The sequence below is a fragment of the Ochotona princeps genome, chromosome 30 (assembly GCF_030435755.1).
Source record: "Ochotona princeps isolate mOchPri1 chromosome 30, mOchPri1.hap1, whole genome shotgun sequence".
NCBI classification, from domain to species: Eukaryota; Metazoa; Chordata; class Mammalia; order Lagomorpha; family Ochotonidae; genus Ochotona; species Ochotona princeps.
In genome coordinates this window covers 10,121,672-10,136,432 of record NC_080861.1, presented here as the reverse complement: position 1 = coordinate 10,136,432, position 14,761 = coordinate 10,121,672, and positions in this window count along the sequence as shown.

Genomic DNA, 14,761 nt, shown 5'->3' with positions numbered 1-14,761 from the left:
ATGTGACTCTAAGAATCCCCTGAAGACTTATTGCAAATTCTGATCCATCAGAACAGACCCATTCTTAGGACCTCATTGATCCACGGTACCTTCCCAGAGAAGCTCCTGCAGAACATCTTCACAAGCACTCTAGATGCTTTTGATAGCTTGCTAATTTTGAGAAAAAAAATTTTTTTTCTAATCCAAGGAAGTTAGGAGGCTTGTCTGGCAGGACAGGGAACATATTAGTGAGCCTCTATATTCAGGAGATTTGCCTACTGAGGTAGACTTGGAGGAAAACTATAGAGTTGGTGAGATTTGGTTTTCAGGTGTCTTCCAGCTGCCCTTACTATAGTCCTTTCTTTCAGACGGCTATAGCTATTCTGCACTCAGATGTGCTCCTGGATTCTGAGCCACTTAGAAGCTGTTTGGTGAGAGAATTCTCATAAATGTATACAGGACAAGTTATAACAAGATGCAATATTCTTCCAATTCAAACCTACTGTGGGTGTTTTTAGAAGCCAATGAATGGAGGACATAATTTTAAGACAAGAGAACCTTCTGTATGTTTGTGTTATATTTGTTAAAAGACCATCAGATCTAATAAGCACAAATACATTGGTTTCTAGTTTTTGGTATTTTTTCCAACTCTGAAAACAATCTCAGTATAAGTGTTTGCAAACCTGTGCAAAGATTTTCTCAATGCATGGTTTCTGAAAGGCCCTAACGTTGAAACATCATTTGTGTCTGAAAAATATCTTAGGTATTTCTCTGTGCCCCAGTTCACGCCCCTGTATTCGTATCTTTTGGCCTTGGCTTTAGGCTCACTGTGCATTCCCAAAGGAGTTTCGCTGGTATGGAGGCAAAAACACAGATGTAAGGCATATGAGATGTGGACACGGGAGGCACAGGGGGGGAAAGGCCTCTTTCCAGAGGCCAAGATGAAGGTGCCCTGAAGACTGAGTGCCGGCTGTTCCCAATTCAGTTGATAGCAGCCTTGGGAACCTACCACACCTGTGATGAGGCCTGGCGCTTAGCTCCCCCTCCAAGTTTCTTCTTTCCTAGGTCCAAGGTATCCTTCAGAGTTTTCTTTACAGTTTAAAATGTATTTATTTGTTTGAGAGAGACAAGAGAGAGAGAGACAGAGAGAGAGAGAAAAAGAGAGAGAGAGAAAGAGAGAGAGATATCTTATCTGCAAGTTACTCCTCATATGTCTGCAACTACAAAGGCTGAGTGAGGCTGAAGTCAGGAATCCAGCACTCAGTCCAGGTCTCCTGTGTAGATGATAGAGACCCAAAGTCCATGAGCCATCACTCGCTACCTCCCTGTGAACACATTATCAAGCAACTAGAATTAGGACTGAAGCTAAGACTTGAACCAGATTCCAAAGGAAATGTTAACTATTACACCAAACACTCACTCTCAGACATCTGTGTGCATGCAGAGCACCCAGGAGAATTCTATCAGCCTACTTGTCCTAAACTTAATGTGACTCTAAGAATCCCCTGAAGACTTATTGCAAATTCTGATCCATCAGAACAGACCCATTCTTAGGACCTCATTGATCCACGGTACCTTCCCAGAGAAGCTCCTGCAGAGCATCTTCGCAAGCACTCTAGATGCTTTTGATAGCTTGCTAATTTTGAGAAAAAAAATTTTTTTTCTAATCCAAGGAAGTTAGGAGGCTTGTCTGGCAGGACAGGGAACATATTAGTGAGCCTCTATATTCAGGAGATTTGCCTACTGAGGTAGACTTGGAGGAAAACTATAGAGTTGGTGAGATTTGGTTTTCAGGTGTCTTCCAGCTGCCCTTACTATAGTCCTGTCTTTCTTTCAGACGACTATAGCTATTCTGCACTCAGATATGCTCCTGGTTTCTGAGCCTCTTAGAAGCTGTTTGGTGAGAGAATTCTCATAAATGTATACAGGACAAGTTATAACAAGATGCAATATTCTTCCAATTCAAACCTACTGTGGGTGTTTTTAGAAGCCAATGAATGGAGGATATAATTTTAAGACAAGAGAACCTTTTGTATGTTTGTGTTATATTTCTTAAAAGACCATCAGATCTAATAAGCACAAATACATTGGTTTCTAGTTTTTGGTATTTTTTCCAACTCTGAAAACAATCTCAGTATAAGTGTTTGCAAACCTGTGCAAAGATTTTCTCAATGCATGGTTTCTGAAAGGCCCTAACGTTGAAACATCATTTGTGTCTGAAAAATATCTTAGGTATTTCTCTGTGCCCCAGTTCACGCCCCTGTATTCGTATCTTTTGGCCTTGGCTTTAGGCTCACTGTGCATTCCCAAAGGAGTTTCGCTGGTATGGAGGCAAAAACACAGATGTAAGGCATATGAGATGTGGACACGGGAGGCACAGGGGGGGAAAGGCCTCTTTCCAGAGGCCAAGATGAAGGTGCCCTGAAGACTGAGTGCCGGCTGTTCCCAATTCAGTTGATAGCAGCCTTGGGGACCTACCACACCTGTGATGAGGCCTGGCGCTTAGCTCCCCCTCCAAGTTTCTTCTTTCCTAGGTCCAAGGTATCCTTCAGAGTTTTCTTTAAAGTTTAAAATGTATTTATTTGTTTGAGAGAGACAGAGAGAGAGAGACAGAGAGAGAGTGACAGAGAGAGAGTGACAGAGAGAGAGAGAGAGAGAGACAGAGAGAGAGAGAGAGAGAGAGAGAGAGAGAGAGAGAGATCTTATCTGCAAGTTACTCCTCATATGTCTGCAACTACAAAGGCTGAGTGAGGCTGAAGTCAGGAATCCAGCACTCAGTCCAGGTCTCCTGTGTAGATGATAGAGACCCAAAGTCCATGAGCCATCACTCGCTACCTCCCTGTGAACACATTATCAAGCAACTAGAATTAGGACTGAAGCTAAGACTTGAACCAGATTCCAAAGGAAATGTTAACTATTACACCAAACACTCACTCTCAGACATCTGTGTGCATGCAGAGCACCCAGGAGAATTCTATCAGCCTACTTGTCCTAAACTTAATGTGACTCTAAGAATCCCCTGAGGACTTATTGCAAATTCTGATCCATCAGAACAGACCCATTCTTAGGACCTCATTGATCCACGGTACCTTCCCAGAGAAGCTCCTGCAGAGCATCTTCGCAAGCACTCTAGATGCTTTTGATAGCTTGCTAATTTTGAGAAAAAAAATTTTTTTTCTAATCCAAGGAAGTTAGGAGGCTTGTCTGGCAGGACAGGGAACATATTAGTGAGCCTCTATATTCAGGAGATTTGCCTACTGAGGTAGACTTGGAGGAAAACTATAGAGTTGGTGAGATTTGGTTTTCAGGTGTCTTCCAGCTGCCCTTACTATAGTCCTGTCTTTCTTTCAGACGACTATAGCTATTCTGCACTCAGATATGCTCCTGGTTTCTGAGCCTCTTAGAAGCTGTTTGGTGAGAGAATTCTCATAAATGTATACAGGACAAGTTATAACAAGATGCAATATTCTTCCAATTCAAACCTACTGTGGGTGTTTTTAGAAGCCAATGAATGGAGGATATAATTTTAAGACAAGAGAACCTTTTGTATGTTTGTGTTATATTTGTTAAAAGACCATCAGATCTAATAAGCACAAATACATTGGTTTCTAGTTTTTGGTATTTTTTCCAACTCTGAAAACAATCTCAGTATAAGTGTTTGCAAACCTGTGCAAAGATTTTCTCAATGCATGGTTTCTGAAAGGCCCTAACGTTGAAACATCATTTGTGTCTGAAAAATATCTTAGGTATTTCTCTGTGCCCCAGTTCACGCCCCTGTATTCGTATCTTTTGGCCTTGGCTTTAGGCTCACTGTGCATTCCCAAAGGAGTTTCGCTGGTATGGAGGCAAAAACACAGATGTAAGGCATATGAGATGTGGACACGGGAGGCACAGGGGGGGAAAGGCCTCTTTCCAGAGGCCAAGATGAAGGTGCCCTGAAGACTGAGTGCCGGCTGTTCCCAATTCAGTTGATAGCAGCCTTGGGGACCTACCACACCTGTGATGAGGCCTGGCGCTTAGCTCCCCCTCCAAGTTTCTTCTTTCCTAGGTCCAAGGTATCCTTCAGAGTTTTCTTTACAGTTTAAAATGTATTTATTTGTTTGAGAGAGACAGAGAGAGAGAGACAGAGAGAGAGTGACAGAGAGAGAGTGACAGAGAGAGAGAGAGAGAGAGACAGAGAGAGAGAGAGAGAGAGAGAGAGAGATCTTATCTGCAAGTTACTCCTCATATGTCTGCAACTACAAAGGCTGAGTGAGGCTGAAGTCAGGAATCCAGCACTCAGTCCAGGTCTCCTGTGTAGATGATAGAGACCCAAAGTCCATGAGCCATCACTCGCTACCTCCCTGTGAACACATTATCAAGCAACTAGAATTAGGACTGAAGCTAAGACTTGAACCAGATTCCAAAGGAAATGTTAACTATTACACCAAACACTCACTCTCAGACATCTGTGTGCATGCAGAGCACCCAGGAGAATTCTATCAGCCTACTTGTCCTAAACTTAATGTGACTCTAAGAATCCCCTGAGGACTTATTGCAAATTCTGATCCATCAGAACAGACCCATTCTTAGGACCTCATTGATCCACGGTACCTTCCCAGAGAAGCTCCTGCAGAGCATCTTCGCAAGCACTCTAGATGCTTTTGATAGCTTGCTAATTTTGAGAAAAAAAATTTTTTTTCTAATCCAAGGAAGTTAGGAGGCTTGTCTGGCAGGACAGGGAACATATTAGTGAGCCTCTATATTCAGGAGATTTGCCTACTGAGGTAGACTTGGAGGAAAACTATAGAGTTGGTGAGATTTGGTTTTCAGGTGTCTTCCAGCTGCCCTTACTATAGTCCTGTCTTTCTTTCAGACGACTATAGCTATTCTGCACTCAGATGTGCTCCTGGTTTCTGAGCCTCTTAGAAGCTGTTTGGTGAGAGAATTCTCATAAATGTATACAGGACAAGTTATAACAAGATGCAATATTCTTCCAATTCAAACCTACTGTGGGTGTTTTTAGAAGCCAATGAATGGAGGATATAATTTTAAGACAAGACAACCTTCTGTATGTTTGTGTTATATTTCTTAAGAGACCATCAGATCTAATAAGCACAAATACATTGGTTTCTAGTTTTTGGTATTTTTTCCAACTCTGAAAACAATCTCAGTATAAGTGTTTGCAAACCTGTGCAAAGATTTTCTCAATGCATGGTTTCTGAAAGGCCCTAACGTTGAAACGTCATTTGTGTCTGAAAAATATCTTAGGTATTTCTCTGTGCCCCAGTTCACGCCCCTGTATTCGTATCTTTTGGCCTTGGCTTTAGGCTCACTGTGCATTCCCAAAGGAGTTTCACTGGTATGGAGGCAAAAACACAGATGTAAGGCATATGAGATGTGGACACGGGAGGCACAGGGGGGGAAAGGCCTCTTTCCAGAGGCCAAGATGAAGGTGCCCTGAAGACTGAGTGCCGGCTGTTCCCAATTCAGTTGATAGCAGCCTTGGGGACCTACCACACCTGTGATGAGGCCTGGCGCTTAGCTCCCCCTCCAAGTTTCTTCTTTCCTAGGTCCAAGGTATCCTTCAGAGTTTTCTTTACAGTTTAAAATGTATTTATTTGTTTGAGAGAGACAAGAGAGAGAGAGACAGAGAGAGAGAGAGAAAAAGAGAGAGAGAGAAAGAGAGAGAGATATCTTATCTGCAAGTTACTCCTCATATGTCTGCAACTACAAAGGCTGAGTGAGGCTGAAGTCAGGAATCCAGCACTCAGTCCAGGTCTCCTGTGTAGATGATAGAGACCCAAAGTCCATGAGCCATCACTCGCTACCTCCCTGTGAACACATTATCAAGCAACTAGAATTAGGACTGAAGCTAAGACTTGAACCAGATTCCAAAGGAAATGTTAACTATTACACCAAACACTCACTCTCAGACATCTGTGTGCATGCAGAGCACCCAGGAGAATTCTATCAGCCTACTTGTCCTAAACTTAATGTGACTCTAAGAATCCCCTGAAGACTTATTGCAAATTCTGATCCATCAGAACAGACCCATTCTTAGGACCTCATTGATCCACGGTACCTTCCCAGAGAAGCTCCTGCAGAGCATCTTCGCAAGCACTCTAGATGCTTTTGATAGCTTGCTAATTTTGAGAAAAAAAATTTTTTTTCTAATCCAAGGAAGTTAGGAGGCTTGTCTGGCAGGACAGGGAACATATTAGTGAGCCTCTATATTCAGGAGATTTGCCTACTGAGGTAGACTTGGAGGAAAACTATAGAGTTGGTGAGATTTGGTTTTCAGGTGTCTTCCAGCTGCCCTTACTATAGTCCTGTCTTTCTTTCAGACGACTATAGCTATTCTGCACTCAGATGTGCTCCTGGTTTCTGAGCCTCTTAGAAGCTGTTTGGTGAGAGAATTCTCATAAATGTATACAGGACAAGTTATAACAAGATGCAATATTCTTCCAATTCAAACCTACTGTGGGTGTTTTTAGAAGCCAATGAATGGAGGATATAATTTTAAGACAAGAGAACCTTCTGTACGTTTGTGTTATATTTCTTAAGAGACCATCAGATCTAATAAGCACAAATACATTGGTTTCTAGTTTTTGGTATTTTTTCCAACTCTGAAAACAATCTCAGTATAAGTGTTTGCAAACCTGTGCAAAGATTTTCTCAATGCATGGTTTCTGAAAGGCCCTAACGTTGAAACATCATTTGTGTCTGAAAAATATCTTAGGTATTTCTCTGTGCCCCAGTTCACGCCCCTGTATTCGTATCTTTTGGCCTTGGCTTTAGGCTCACTGTGCATTCCCAAAGGAGTTTCGCTGGTATGGAGGCAAAAACACAGATGTAAGGCATATGAGATGTGGACACGGGAGGCACAGGGGGGGAAAGGCCTCTTTCCAGAGGCCAAGATGAAGGTGCCCTGAAGACTGAGTGCCGGCTGTTCCCAATTCAGTTGATAGCAGCCTTGGGGACCTACCACACCTGTGATGAGGCCTGGCACTTAGCTCCCCCTCCAAGTTTCTTCTTTCCTAGGTCCAAGGTATCCTTCAGAGTTTTCTTTACAGTTTAAAATGTATTTATTTGTTTGAGAGAGACAGAGAGAGAGTGACAGAGAGAGAGAGAGAGAGAGACAGAGAGAGAGAGAGAGAGAGAGAGAGAGAGATATCTTATCTGCAAGTTACTCCTCATATGTCTGCAACTACAAAGGCTGAGTGAGGCTGAAGTCAGGAATCCAGCACTCAGTCCAGGTCTCCTGTGTAGATGATAGAGACCCAAAGTCCATGAGCCATCACTCGCTACCTCCCTGTGAACACATTATCAAGCAACTAGAATTAGGACTGAAGCTAAGACTTGAACCAGATTCCAAAGGAAATGTTAACTATTACACCAAACACTCACTCTCAGACATCTGTGTGCATGCAGAGCACCCAGGAGAATTCTATCAGCCTACTTGTCCTAAACTTAATGTGACTCTAAGAATCCCCTGAAGACTTATTGCAAATTCTGATCCATCAGAACAGACCCATTCTTAGGACCTCATTGATCCACGGTACCTTCCCAGAGAAGCTCCTGCAGAGCATCTTCGCAAGCACTCTAGATGCTTTTGATAGCTTGCTAATTTTGAGAAAAAAAATTTTTTTTCTAATCCAAGGAAGTTAGGAGGCTTGTCTGGCAGGACAGGGAACATATTAGTGAGCCTCTATATTCAGGAGATTTGCCTACTGAGGTAGACTTGGAGGAAAACTATAGAGTTGGTGAGATTTGGTTTTCAGGTGTCTTCCAGCTGCCCTTACTATAGTCCTGTCTTTCTTTCAGACGACTATAGCTATTCTGCACTCAGATGTGCTCCTGGTTTCTGAGCCTCTTAGAAGCTGTTTGGTGAGAGAATTCTCATAAATGTATACAGGACAAGTTATAACAAGATGCAATATTCTTCCAATTCAAACCTACTGTGGGTGTTTTTAGAAGCCAATGAATGGAGGATATAATTTTAAGACAAGAGAACCTTCTGTACGTTTGTGTTATATTTCTTAAGAGACCATCAGATCTAATAAGCACAAATACATTGGTTTCTAGTTTTTGGTATTATTTCCAACTCTGAAAACAATCTCAGTATAAGTGTTTGCAAACCTGTGCAAAGATTTTCTCAATGCATGGTTTCTGAAAGGCCCTAACGTTGAAACGTCATTTGTGTCTGAAAAATATCTTAGGTATTTCTCTGTGCCCCAGTTCACGCCCCTGTATTCGTATCTTTTGGCCTTGGCTTTAGGCTCACTGTGCATTCCCAAAGGAGTTTCGCTGGTATGGAGGCAAAAACACAGATGTAAGGCATATGAGATGTGGACACGGGAGGCACAGGGGGGGAAAGGCCTCTTTCCAGAGGCCAAGATGAAGGTGCCCTGAAGACTGAGTGCCGGCTGTTCCCAATTCAGTTGATAGCAGCCTTGGGAACCTACCACACCTGTGATGAGGCCTGGCGCTTAGCTCCCCCTCCAAGTTTCTTCTTTCCTAGGTCCAAGGTATCCTTCAGAGTTTTCTTTACAGTTTAAAATGTATTTATTTGTTTGAGAGAGACAGACAGAGATAGAGAGAATAAACACCTCCTTTCATCTTTTGCACTTTCCACATGCCTTGAAAAGTTAGAATTCAGCAGTCTGGTATGCAAACTGGCATCTGGGAACTTAATCCTAGTCTCCCATGTGTGCAGCAGAAACCCAATTACTTAAGGTTGTGGAACCTCAGAATCCTGCTTAGCCAAGGAGTTTGTGTTAGCCAGCCAGTAGTCCTAGCAGCCTGCATATGACAAGTCAGAATGACAGAATGTTTCTCAAGAAAAAAAACCCCTCTTGTGCGCCTTTTTGATAAGACTTGTTCATTGAAAGTGTGACCCTATAGCCATTGCCTCTATGCAAATGAGGTCGTGTAAAACTGTAATGCTGATTGGCTGGTTAACTGTAATGCTGATTGGCTGGTTAACTGTAATGCTGATTGGCTGGTTAACCGTAATGCTGATTGGCTGGTTAACTGTAATGCTGATTGGCTGCTTAACTGTATAAAAACCCTGCATTTACCTGCTTTAGGCTCGCGTTCCAGAATCCTTGCTGCGGTGGTTGGCGTCCTGAGCTCGGAGGTCCTGTGTGGTGAGACTGGCTTTGCTTTGTTTTTCTGCCCTGTAATTGTTTGGCCTTGCTTTGCCTTTGAATTTTTGCATTGCCTGTGTTTGTGGCCAATTATTGAATATTAAGTTGGGTTGTTGAGTTTCGAGTCGAGCTGCTAAGTTCTGAGCTGTAAGGGACTGAGAAACCCCTTACCTAATTGTTTTTCACCTTTGGGAATTAAATCTTAACCTAAATGGGGGTTGCGGCAGGGTTCCCCCCTGCCCCCAAATTAAATTTTCGTTACTTTATATGCAAGGAGTGGGTCTCCACGTTTGGTGTTTTTGGAGCTCCAAATTCTTAAAGGCTGAACACAGGGTCTAGGCAGATGCGCAACTTGGCCCTTGTGCTTGGGGGTCCTGAGGAGACGTCCCAGGCCCTTCTACAGATTAAGTAAAGCGAGTCCATACCTAGACGGTGAGAGTGTATGCCTGGTGGTTCCTTTCTGTACGCCTAGGCGAGTGCGTGAATGCCCGTTGGCTCAGGTGTTCCTTGTTTTGTACGCCTAGGAGAGTGGGTGAATGCTCTCTGGTTCAGGTGTTCCTTTTTGGTACGCTTAGGCGAGTGCGTGAATGCCCTCTGGTTCAGGTGTTCCTTTTTGGTCTGCGTAGGCGAGTGCATGAATGCCCTCTGGTTCAGGTGTTCCTTTTTGGTATGCCTAGGAGAGTGGGTGAATGCCCTCTGGTTCAGGTGTTCCTTTTTGGTCCGCGTAGGCGAGTGCGTGAATGCCGGTTGGCTCAGGTGTTCCTTTTTGGTTTGCCTAGGAGAGTGGGTGAATGCCCTCTGGTTCAGGTGTTCCTTTTTGGTCCGCGTAGGCGAGTGCGTGAATGCCCGTTGGCTCAGGTGTTCCTTTTTGGTATACCTAAGCGAGTGCGTGAATGCCCTCTGGTTCAGGTGTTCCTTTTTGGTCCGCGTAGGCGAGTGCGTGAATGCCCGTTGGCTCAGGTGTTCCTTTTTGGTATGCCTAGGAGAGTGGGTGAATGCCCTCTGGTTCAGGTGTTCCTTTTTGGTCCGTGTAGGCAAGTGCGTGAATGCCCGTTGGCTCAGGTGTTCCTTTTTGGTATGCCTAGGAGGGTTGCTGAATGCCCTCTGGTTCAGGTGTTCCTTGTTTCGTAGCCTAGGAGAGTGGGTGAATGCCCCCTGGTTCAGGTGTTTCTTTTCCTTACGCCTAATGAGTGGGTTGAATTCCTTCTGGTTCAAGTGTTTCTCTTTGACAGGCTGTTACCTTAAAATGGCGCCGTGAATTCCATTTTTGCTTTATTGCTGGTGTATTAATGTGTGAAATGTCTCTGTTCTGAAGGATTTGATTATTTACAGTCACTACTATCACTGCTTTCTTGCTCGTATTAGTATTAATGTGTGTGTACGGATAAGACTAAAAACCTGCTCTTAAATGTCTTCAGGTCTGTCTTGAGCTGCCTGGCTGCTCTTTTGTTCTGAATTGTGTGCATGTGTGTGACAGACGAGATGGGACAAACGGTGACTAGCCCCGTTTCTCTCGACGACTTGAGCGGTAAAAACCAGGATGCTAAGATTACTTTTGGACCTCTGAGTTCTTGAAAGTTGTAAACCAAGTCTCCTGACTTGGGAATTCCAGCAGGATCCATGGAACTCTGATACGATTATCGTTTGGGGATAATTCAGATCATTAGCAGCAAATTGTGCATGTGAGCTTGTATGTTTTATTTAGGTAATCTTTTGCATCATTAATTTTGCTTTGCGTAAAAACAGCTGAAGTTGTATACTCGGAAGTGTTGCAGTGATCACTGTTTCAACAATCAATTGATTTACCAGGTATTTTAAGCCTACTTGGCATCTTTGACGGTCATTTAAGTAATTGGAAACCTCAATTTCAAATCTGCTGATTTTGATATTACCAGTGAAGCCTCATGGGAATGTCAGAATGTATCTAACTTTGTAGAGATGACCACTGAGTAGGCTGTTTGGATTTTATTAAAAGGTACTGTCAAGGTGTATGGTATAAACTTTAACAGTGTGAGTGTAACAGACTGCTATTGGTACAAATATCAAAAAATCACTAAAGTCTAATGATCTTATTGCATTATTCAGTTATCCTAATGAACACGGCCTAGAGGCCTAAACAGTACAAGTATGTGTAAGGTCCTACAGGTGGTTCCACAGTGTGCTGTGTGAGGTTAATGTTTATACTTGATTTTGTAATTCTAACAATGCTTGACCTTATAGGTTCCAGCAGACCTATTGCATCCATTGCCGATAGAGGTAAGAGTTAAACTACAGGTTCTAATTGAAAACACCTTGAGTTACTAAGAACAAGATGTGATTCTAAAATAACTGATAACTTTAAGCACTTGACTTTCTAGAAAGCTGTCACAAAAACTGTTTTAATGTTACCTGGTATGCATGTACATGTTTCTGCAATAAGCTATGTCGTCTGTTTATTGGCTCATAAATAAGAATGTTCATGAAAAATTAAGCCAAATCCTTTTGATTTTTGATTTAAATAAATCCCTGAGATTAGGGCCACAGAGAATTCCCCCACCTTCTTAAAGTGCTTGAGGAATGACTTTGAGTATATTCCATTAGATCCTGTGAAGAGAATAGGTAATGCATAGCTGCATGATTAGGCTCTTGGAGAGTCATGTCTGTTTTCTCAGGTCCTACGTAGTATGTTCAGCTGTATAGTTCTACATGTATTCAAATGGACTTACTGCTAAGGGGCCAGTTTGAAAACTGGCCACGGGACCCCAAATCCCGATGAGCTAGGTGGTAAAATACATGGGTATATGTTTGTGGGTAATGAGGATGTTAGGGAATGGGAAGCAATTCTTCTGGCAAATGTATAGACGGAAAATCTTACAGCACTCAGTGGCCTCAGAATCCGCCCAAAGGCATTCTGAAGTGTAGTGTTTTCTGGTGTCTTAAAAACTTCTGTATTTCACTGTACTTGGACTATATTAATATGTAGATTTTTCAGATCCACAAGACACTACATGGGAAAGTCTTAAGAGCTTAGAACACAGTGACTACTGGTGGTCTGTAAGTTGGCTGGCTTATAACTGCTCAACCAGTACCACTGACTAAACTTTTACAGGGGTGTTTGCCACATCCCTGTTTAGTTTTGCTAGGCTTAACACCCTGAGTGCTGTGCAGGAGAGTTCATCCCTGCCTTGCTTGCAAAATTATTTGGGATTTCTTTGCTCCCCTACTTAAGATTCTTGTGTTCAATTGCTAGTATGTGACTTGTTAGACTGTAAACTGGTAGGCTGCTTACCTCTGTCTTAAAGTGTATGAAGTTCTGTAAAATTTTGTTAATATTATAAACTAATGGGTTATCGTAGAAGCCTTCACTTGACTTCTACCTTCTGCCAAACATTTATACCAGGTTGTGGGGGTATTCAAGGTGTACTGAAGTGATTTTTGCCTGGAAGAACTGAAAGTTCTTTGTAGGACATACTTAAATCAAAAGTTAGAATACAGTGTGATGACTTAGGAAAGGTTAGAATACAATGGGATAACTATACAAACTCTTTTAGAAACTAATAAGGGAATTTGTCCCATGGAACTGAAACAGCCACATTTGAAATTAATCTGAAGTTTAGTCAGCTGCAACGTATATGCAAGTCTGTTCCTACAGATTGTGTGGCTACAGGTAGTTACGTAGATGGCTGTCAACCAAGTACCAGCTTTCTTGAACAGAGAGGGCGGGTGTTAATATGACTATAAAGATGGCACATAAAGAGGGAAGGCAAAATGTCATTGCTGTGCCAGGAGTCAGAAACTGGAGCTGCTGTCCTGACTTGATCATTAACTCACATCGTAAACTTTGTGGGACTGTTTCTGTCTACTTGTATAACTTGAGGCCATCAGACTACATAGTTCCCAGTGTATCTTTTAAATCTAAATGGGATATAATTTAATAAAAGAGCAGACACAGGGTTTGTGAAGCTAAAAACAATTTATCAAAGCATTCTAAGTTTAAGAAAAATTTAGCTAACTTACAGGAGATCATGAAGTGCTGATTCTTTGAGAGCTTTACAATTGCTGAGCAGGCGGCAGAGTCAACCTTGTCAGTGACCGTGATGTTTCGATACTTCTCATGACACCCGTGGGTAGCAAACACCATTACTAGGGATCAAATGGCCAAAGAACATATCATCGGAGCTCACACTTGAGTATCCGAGGCTATAGAGAGAAGCTGAGAGATTCCTCAATGTCTTGAAGGAAAGACTCAGAGCCCTCATGTATACGTGCAGTTGTATGGTATTGTAAAGGTCTGGAAAGGCATTAATATTTGAAATGTAAGATCTTTACATTATGGAAGGTGTCTGTGGGATTTCCAACAGATTGTGCTTATTCTGATGGTTTAGTACTGTAACTGGAAAATTGGATTTCAGTTTGCCTTGGCTGAAAGTCAAGTTCCAGCATTTAAGAGCCGTGGAAGCTATGAAGTTTACTTGAACTCCAAGATTTACGTTTACAGATCTGCAATAAAGGTAAGTATTACATTGCTTATATATTACAGAAATAAAGTCACAGGGAAATTCAAAATGTTCATGGAAAATGAAAAGGATAAGTTATTTCATGCACCATTAAGAAAATTACTGCCTATTTTTCATTATATACATTTCCCTGATCCTTTTAGAGACTTCATATACAAGGATTTCAAATGTTTGTCAACAAAATTTGTACTTTGAGTACTCAAAAGTTAATGGAAAATAAAATCAAACATGTCCTCAATTACTGTAGGGTCTGGCAAAAGCATTTAGTGAAAGTAAAGAGAATGGTGTAATTTGATCCAATGCCTGTGGAGAACAGTGTGGGGGCCAGATGGCAACAGGATGTGTGCAAATCTTGCATTCAGGACCTATTGTGTATCTTTCAGTTGGTTCATTTGACAGTTTCCAAATTGAGTTTTTAACTTTGCAATTAAAGTTACTTTGGCTTTCTCCTTCACTTGCGAAGTTATATACTCATTATTTTAATTTTATTTACATAAGGTGAACTAATTTCATGTATTTCACAATGCATATTTAGGAACGTAGTGTTACTTCCCATTCTACCCTCCCTCCTGCCACATGCCTCACAGGTGCTGCTTTCCATACTCCTTTAAAAATCTTTAACAATAGCTCTTTCAGTTCTCCCCACCATAACAGGCTTAACACTCCATTAAAGAATCCAAACAATAGGTAAATCTCAAAATGTCAATTTATAGATTACCCTGCTTTGTACCAAGTATTAGTTATCACAGATCAGAGAACCTGTTTACCTTTTAGGGATTGATTTCATTAAGCATAATGGCATTCCTTTTTTGCAAAAGGCATGTCATTCTTATGGCTGAATAGTGTCCCATAGCGTATATATATCTTTTTATTTATAAACTTTTCATGATACAGTTCCTTAGGCTCAGGGATTTCCCCTTCCACCCTTCCCCACCCTTTTCCCCCCTACTGTTTTCTCTATGTTGTAACAATAGTTTAGCCCCTCAGTGAGTCACAAGTCCATCATTCTAAGTGTATCCTGACATTGTAGGTAGAGAATGGTGTAAAGCCCAGCATTTTATTAAGATGTATTTAAGTTTCATTGGGAGTCCATCTCTTATTCAGAAGTACACATACTGCAATGTATCTCCATGGTATACTTGCCTACATTTTAGA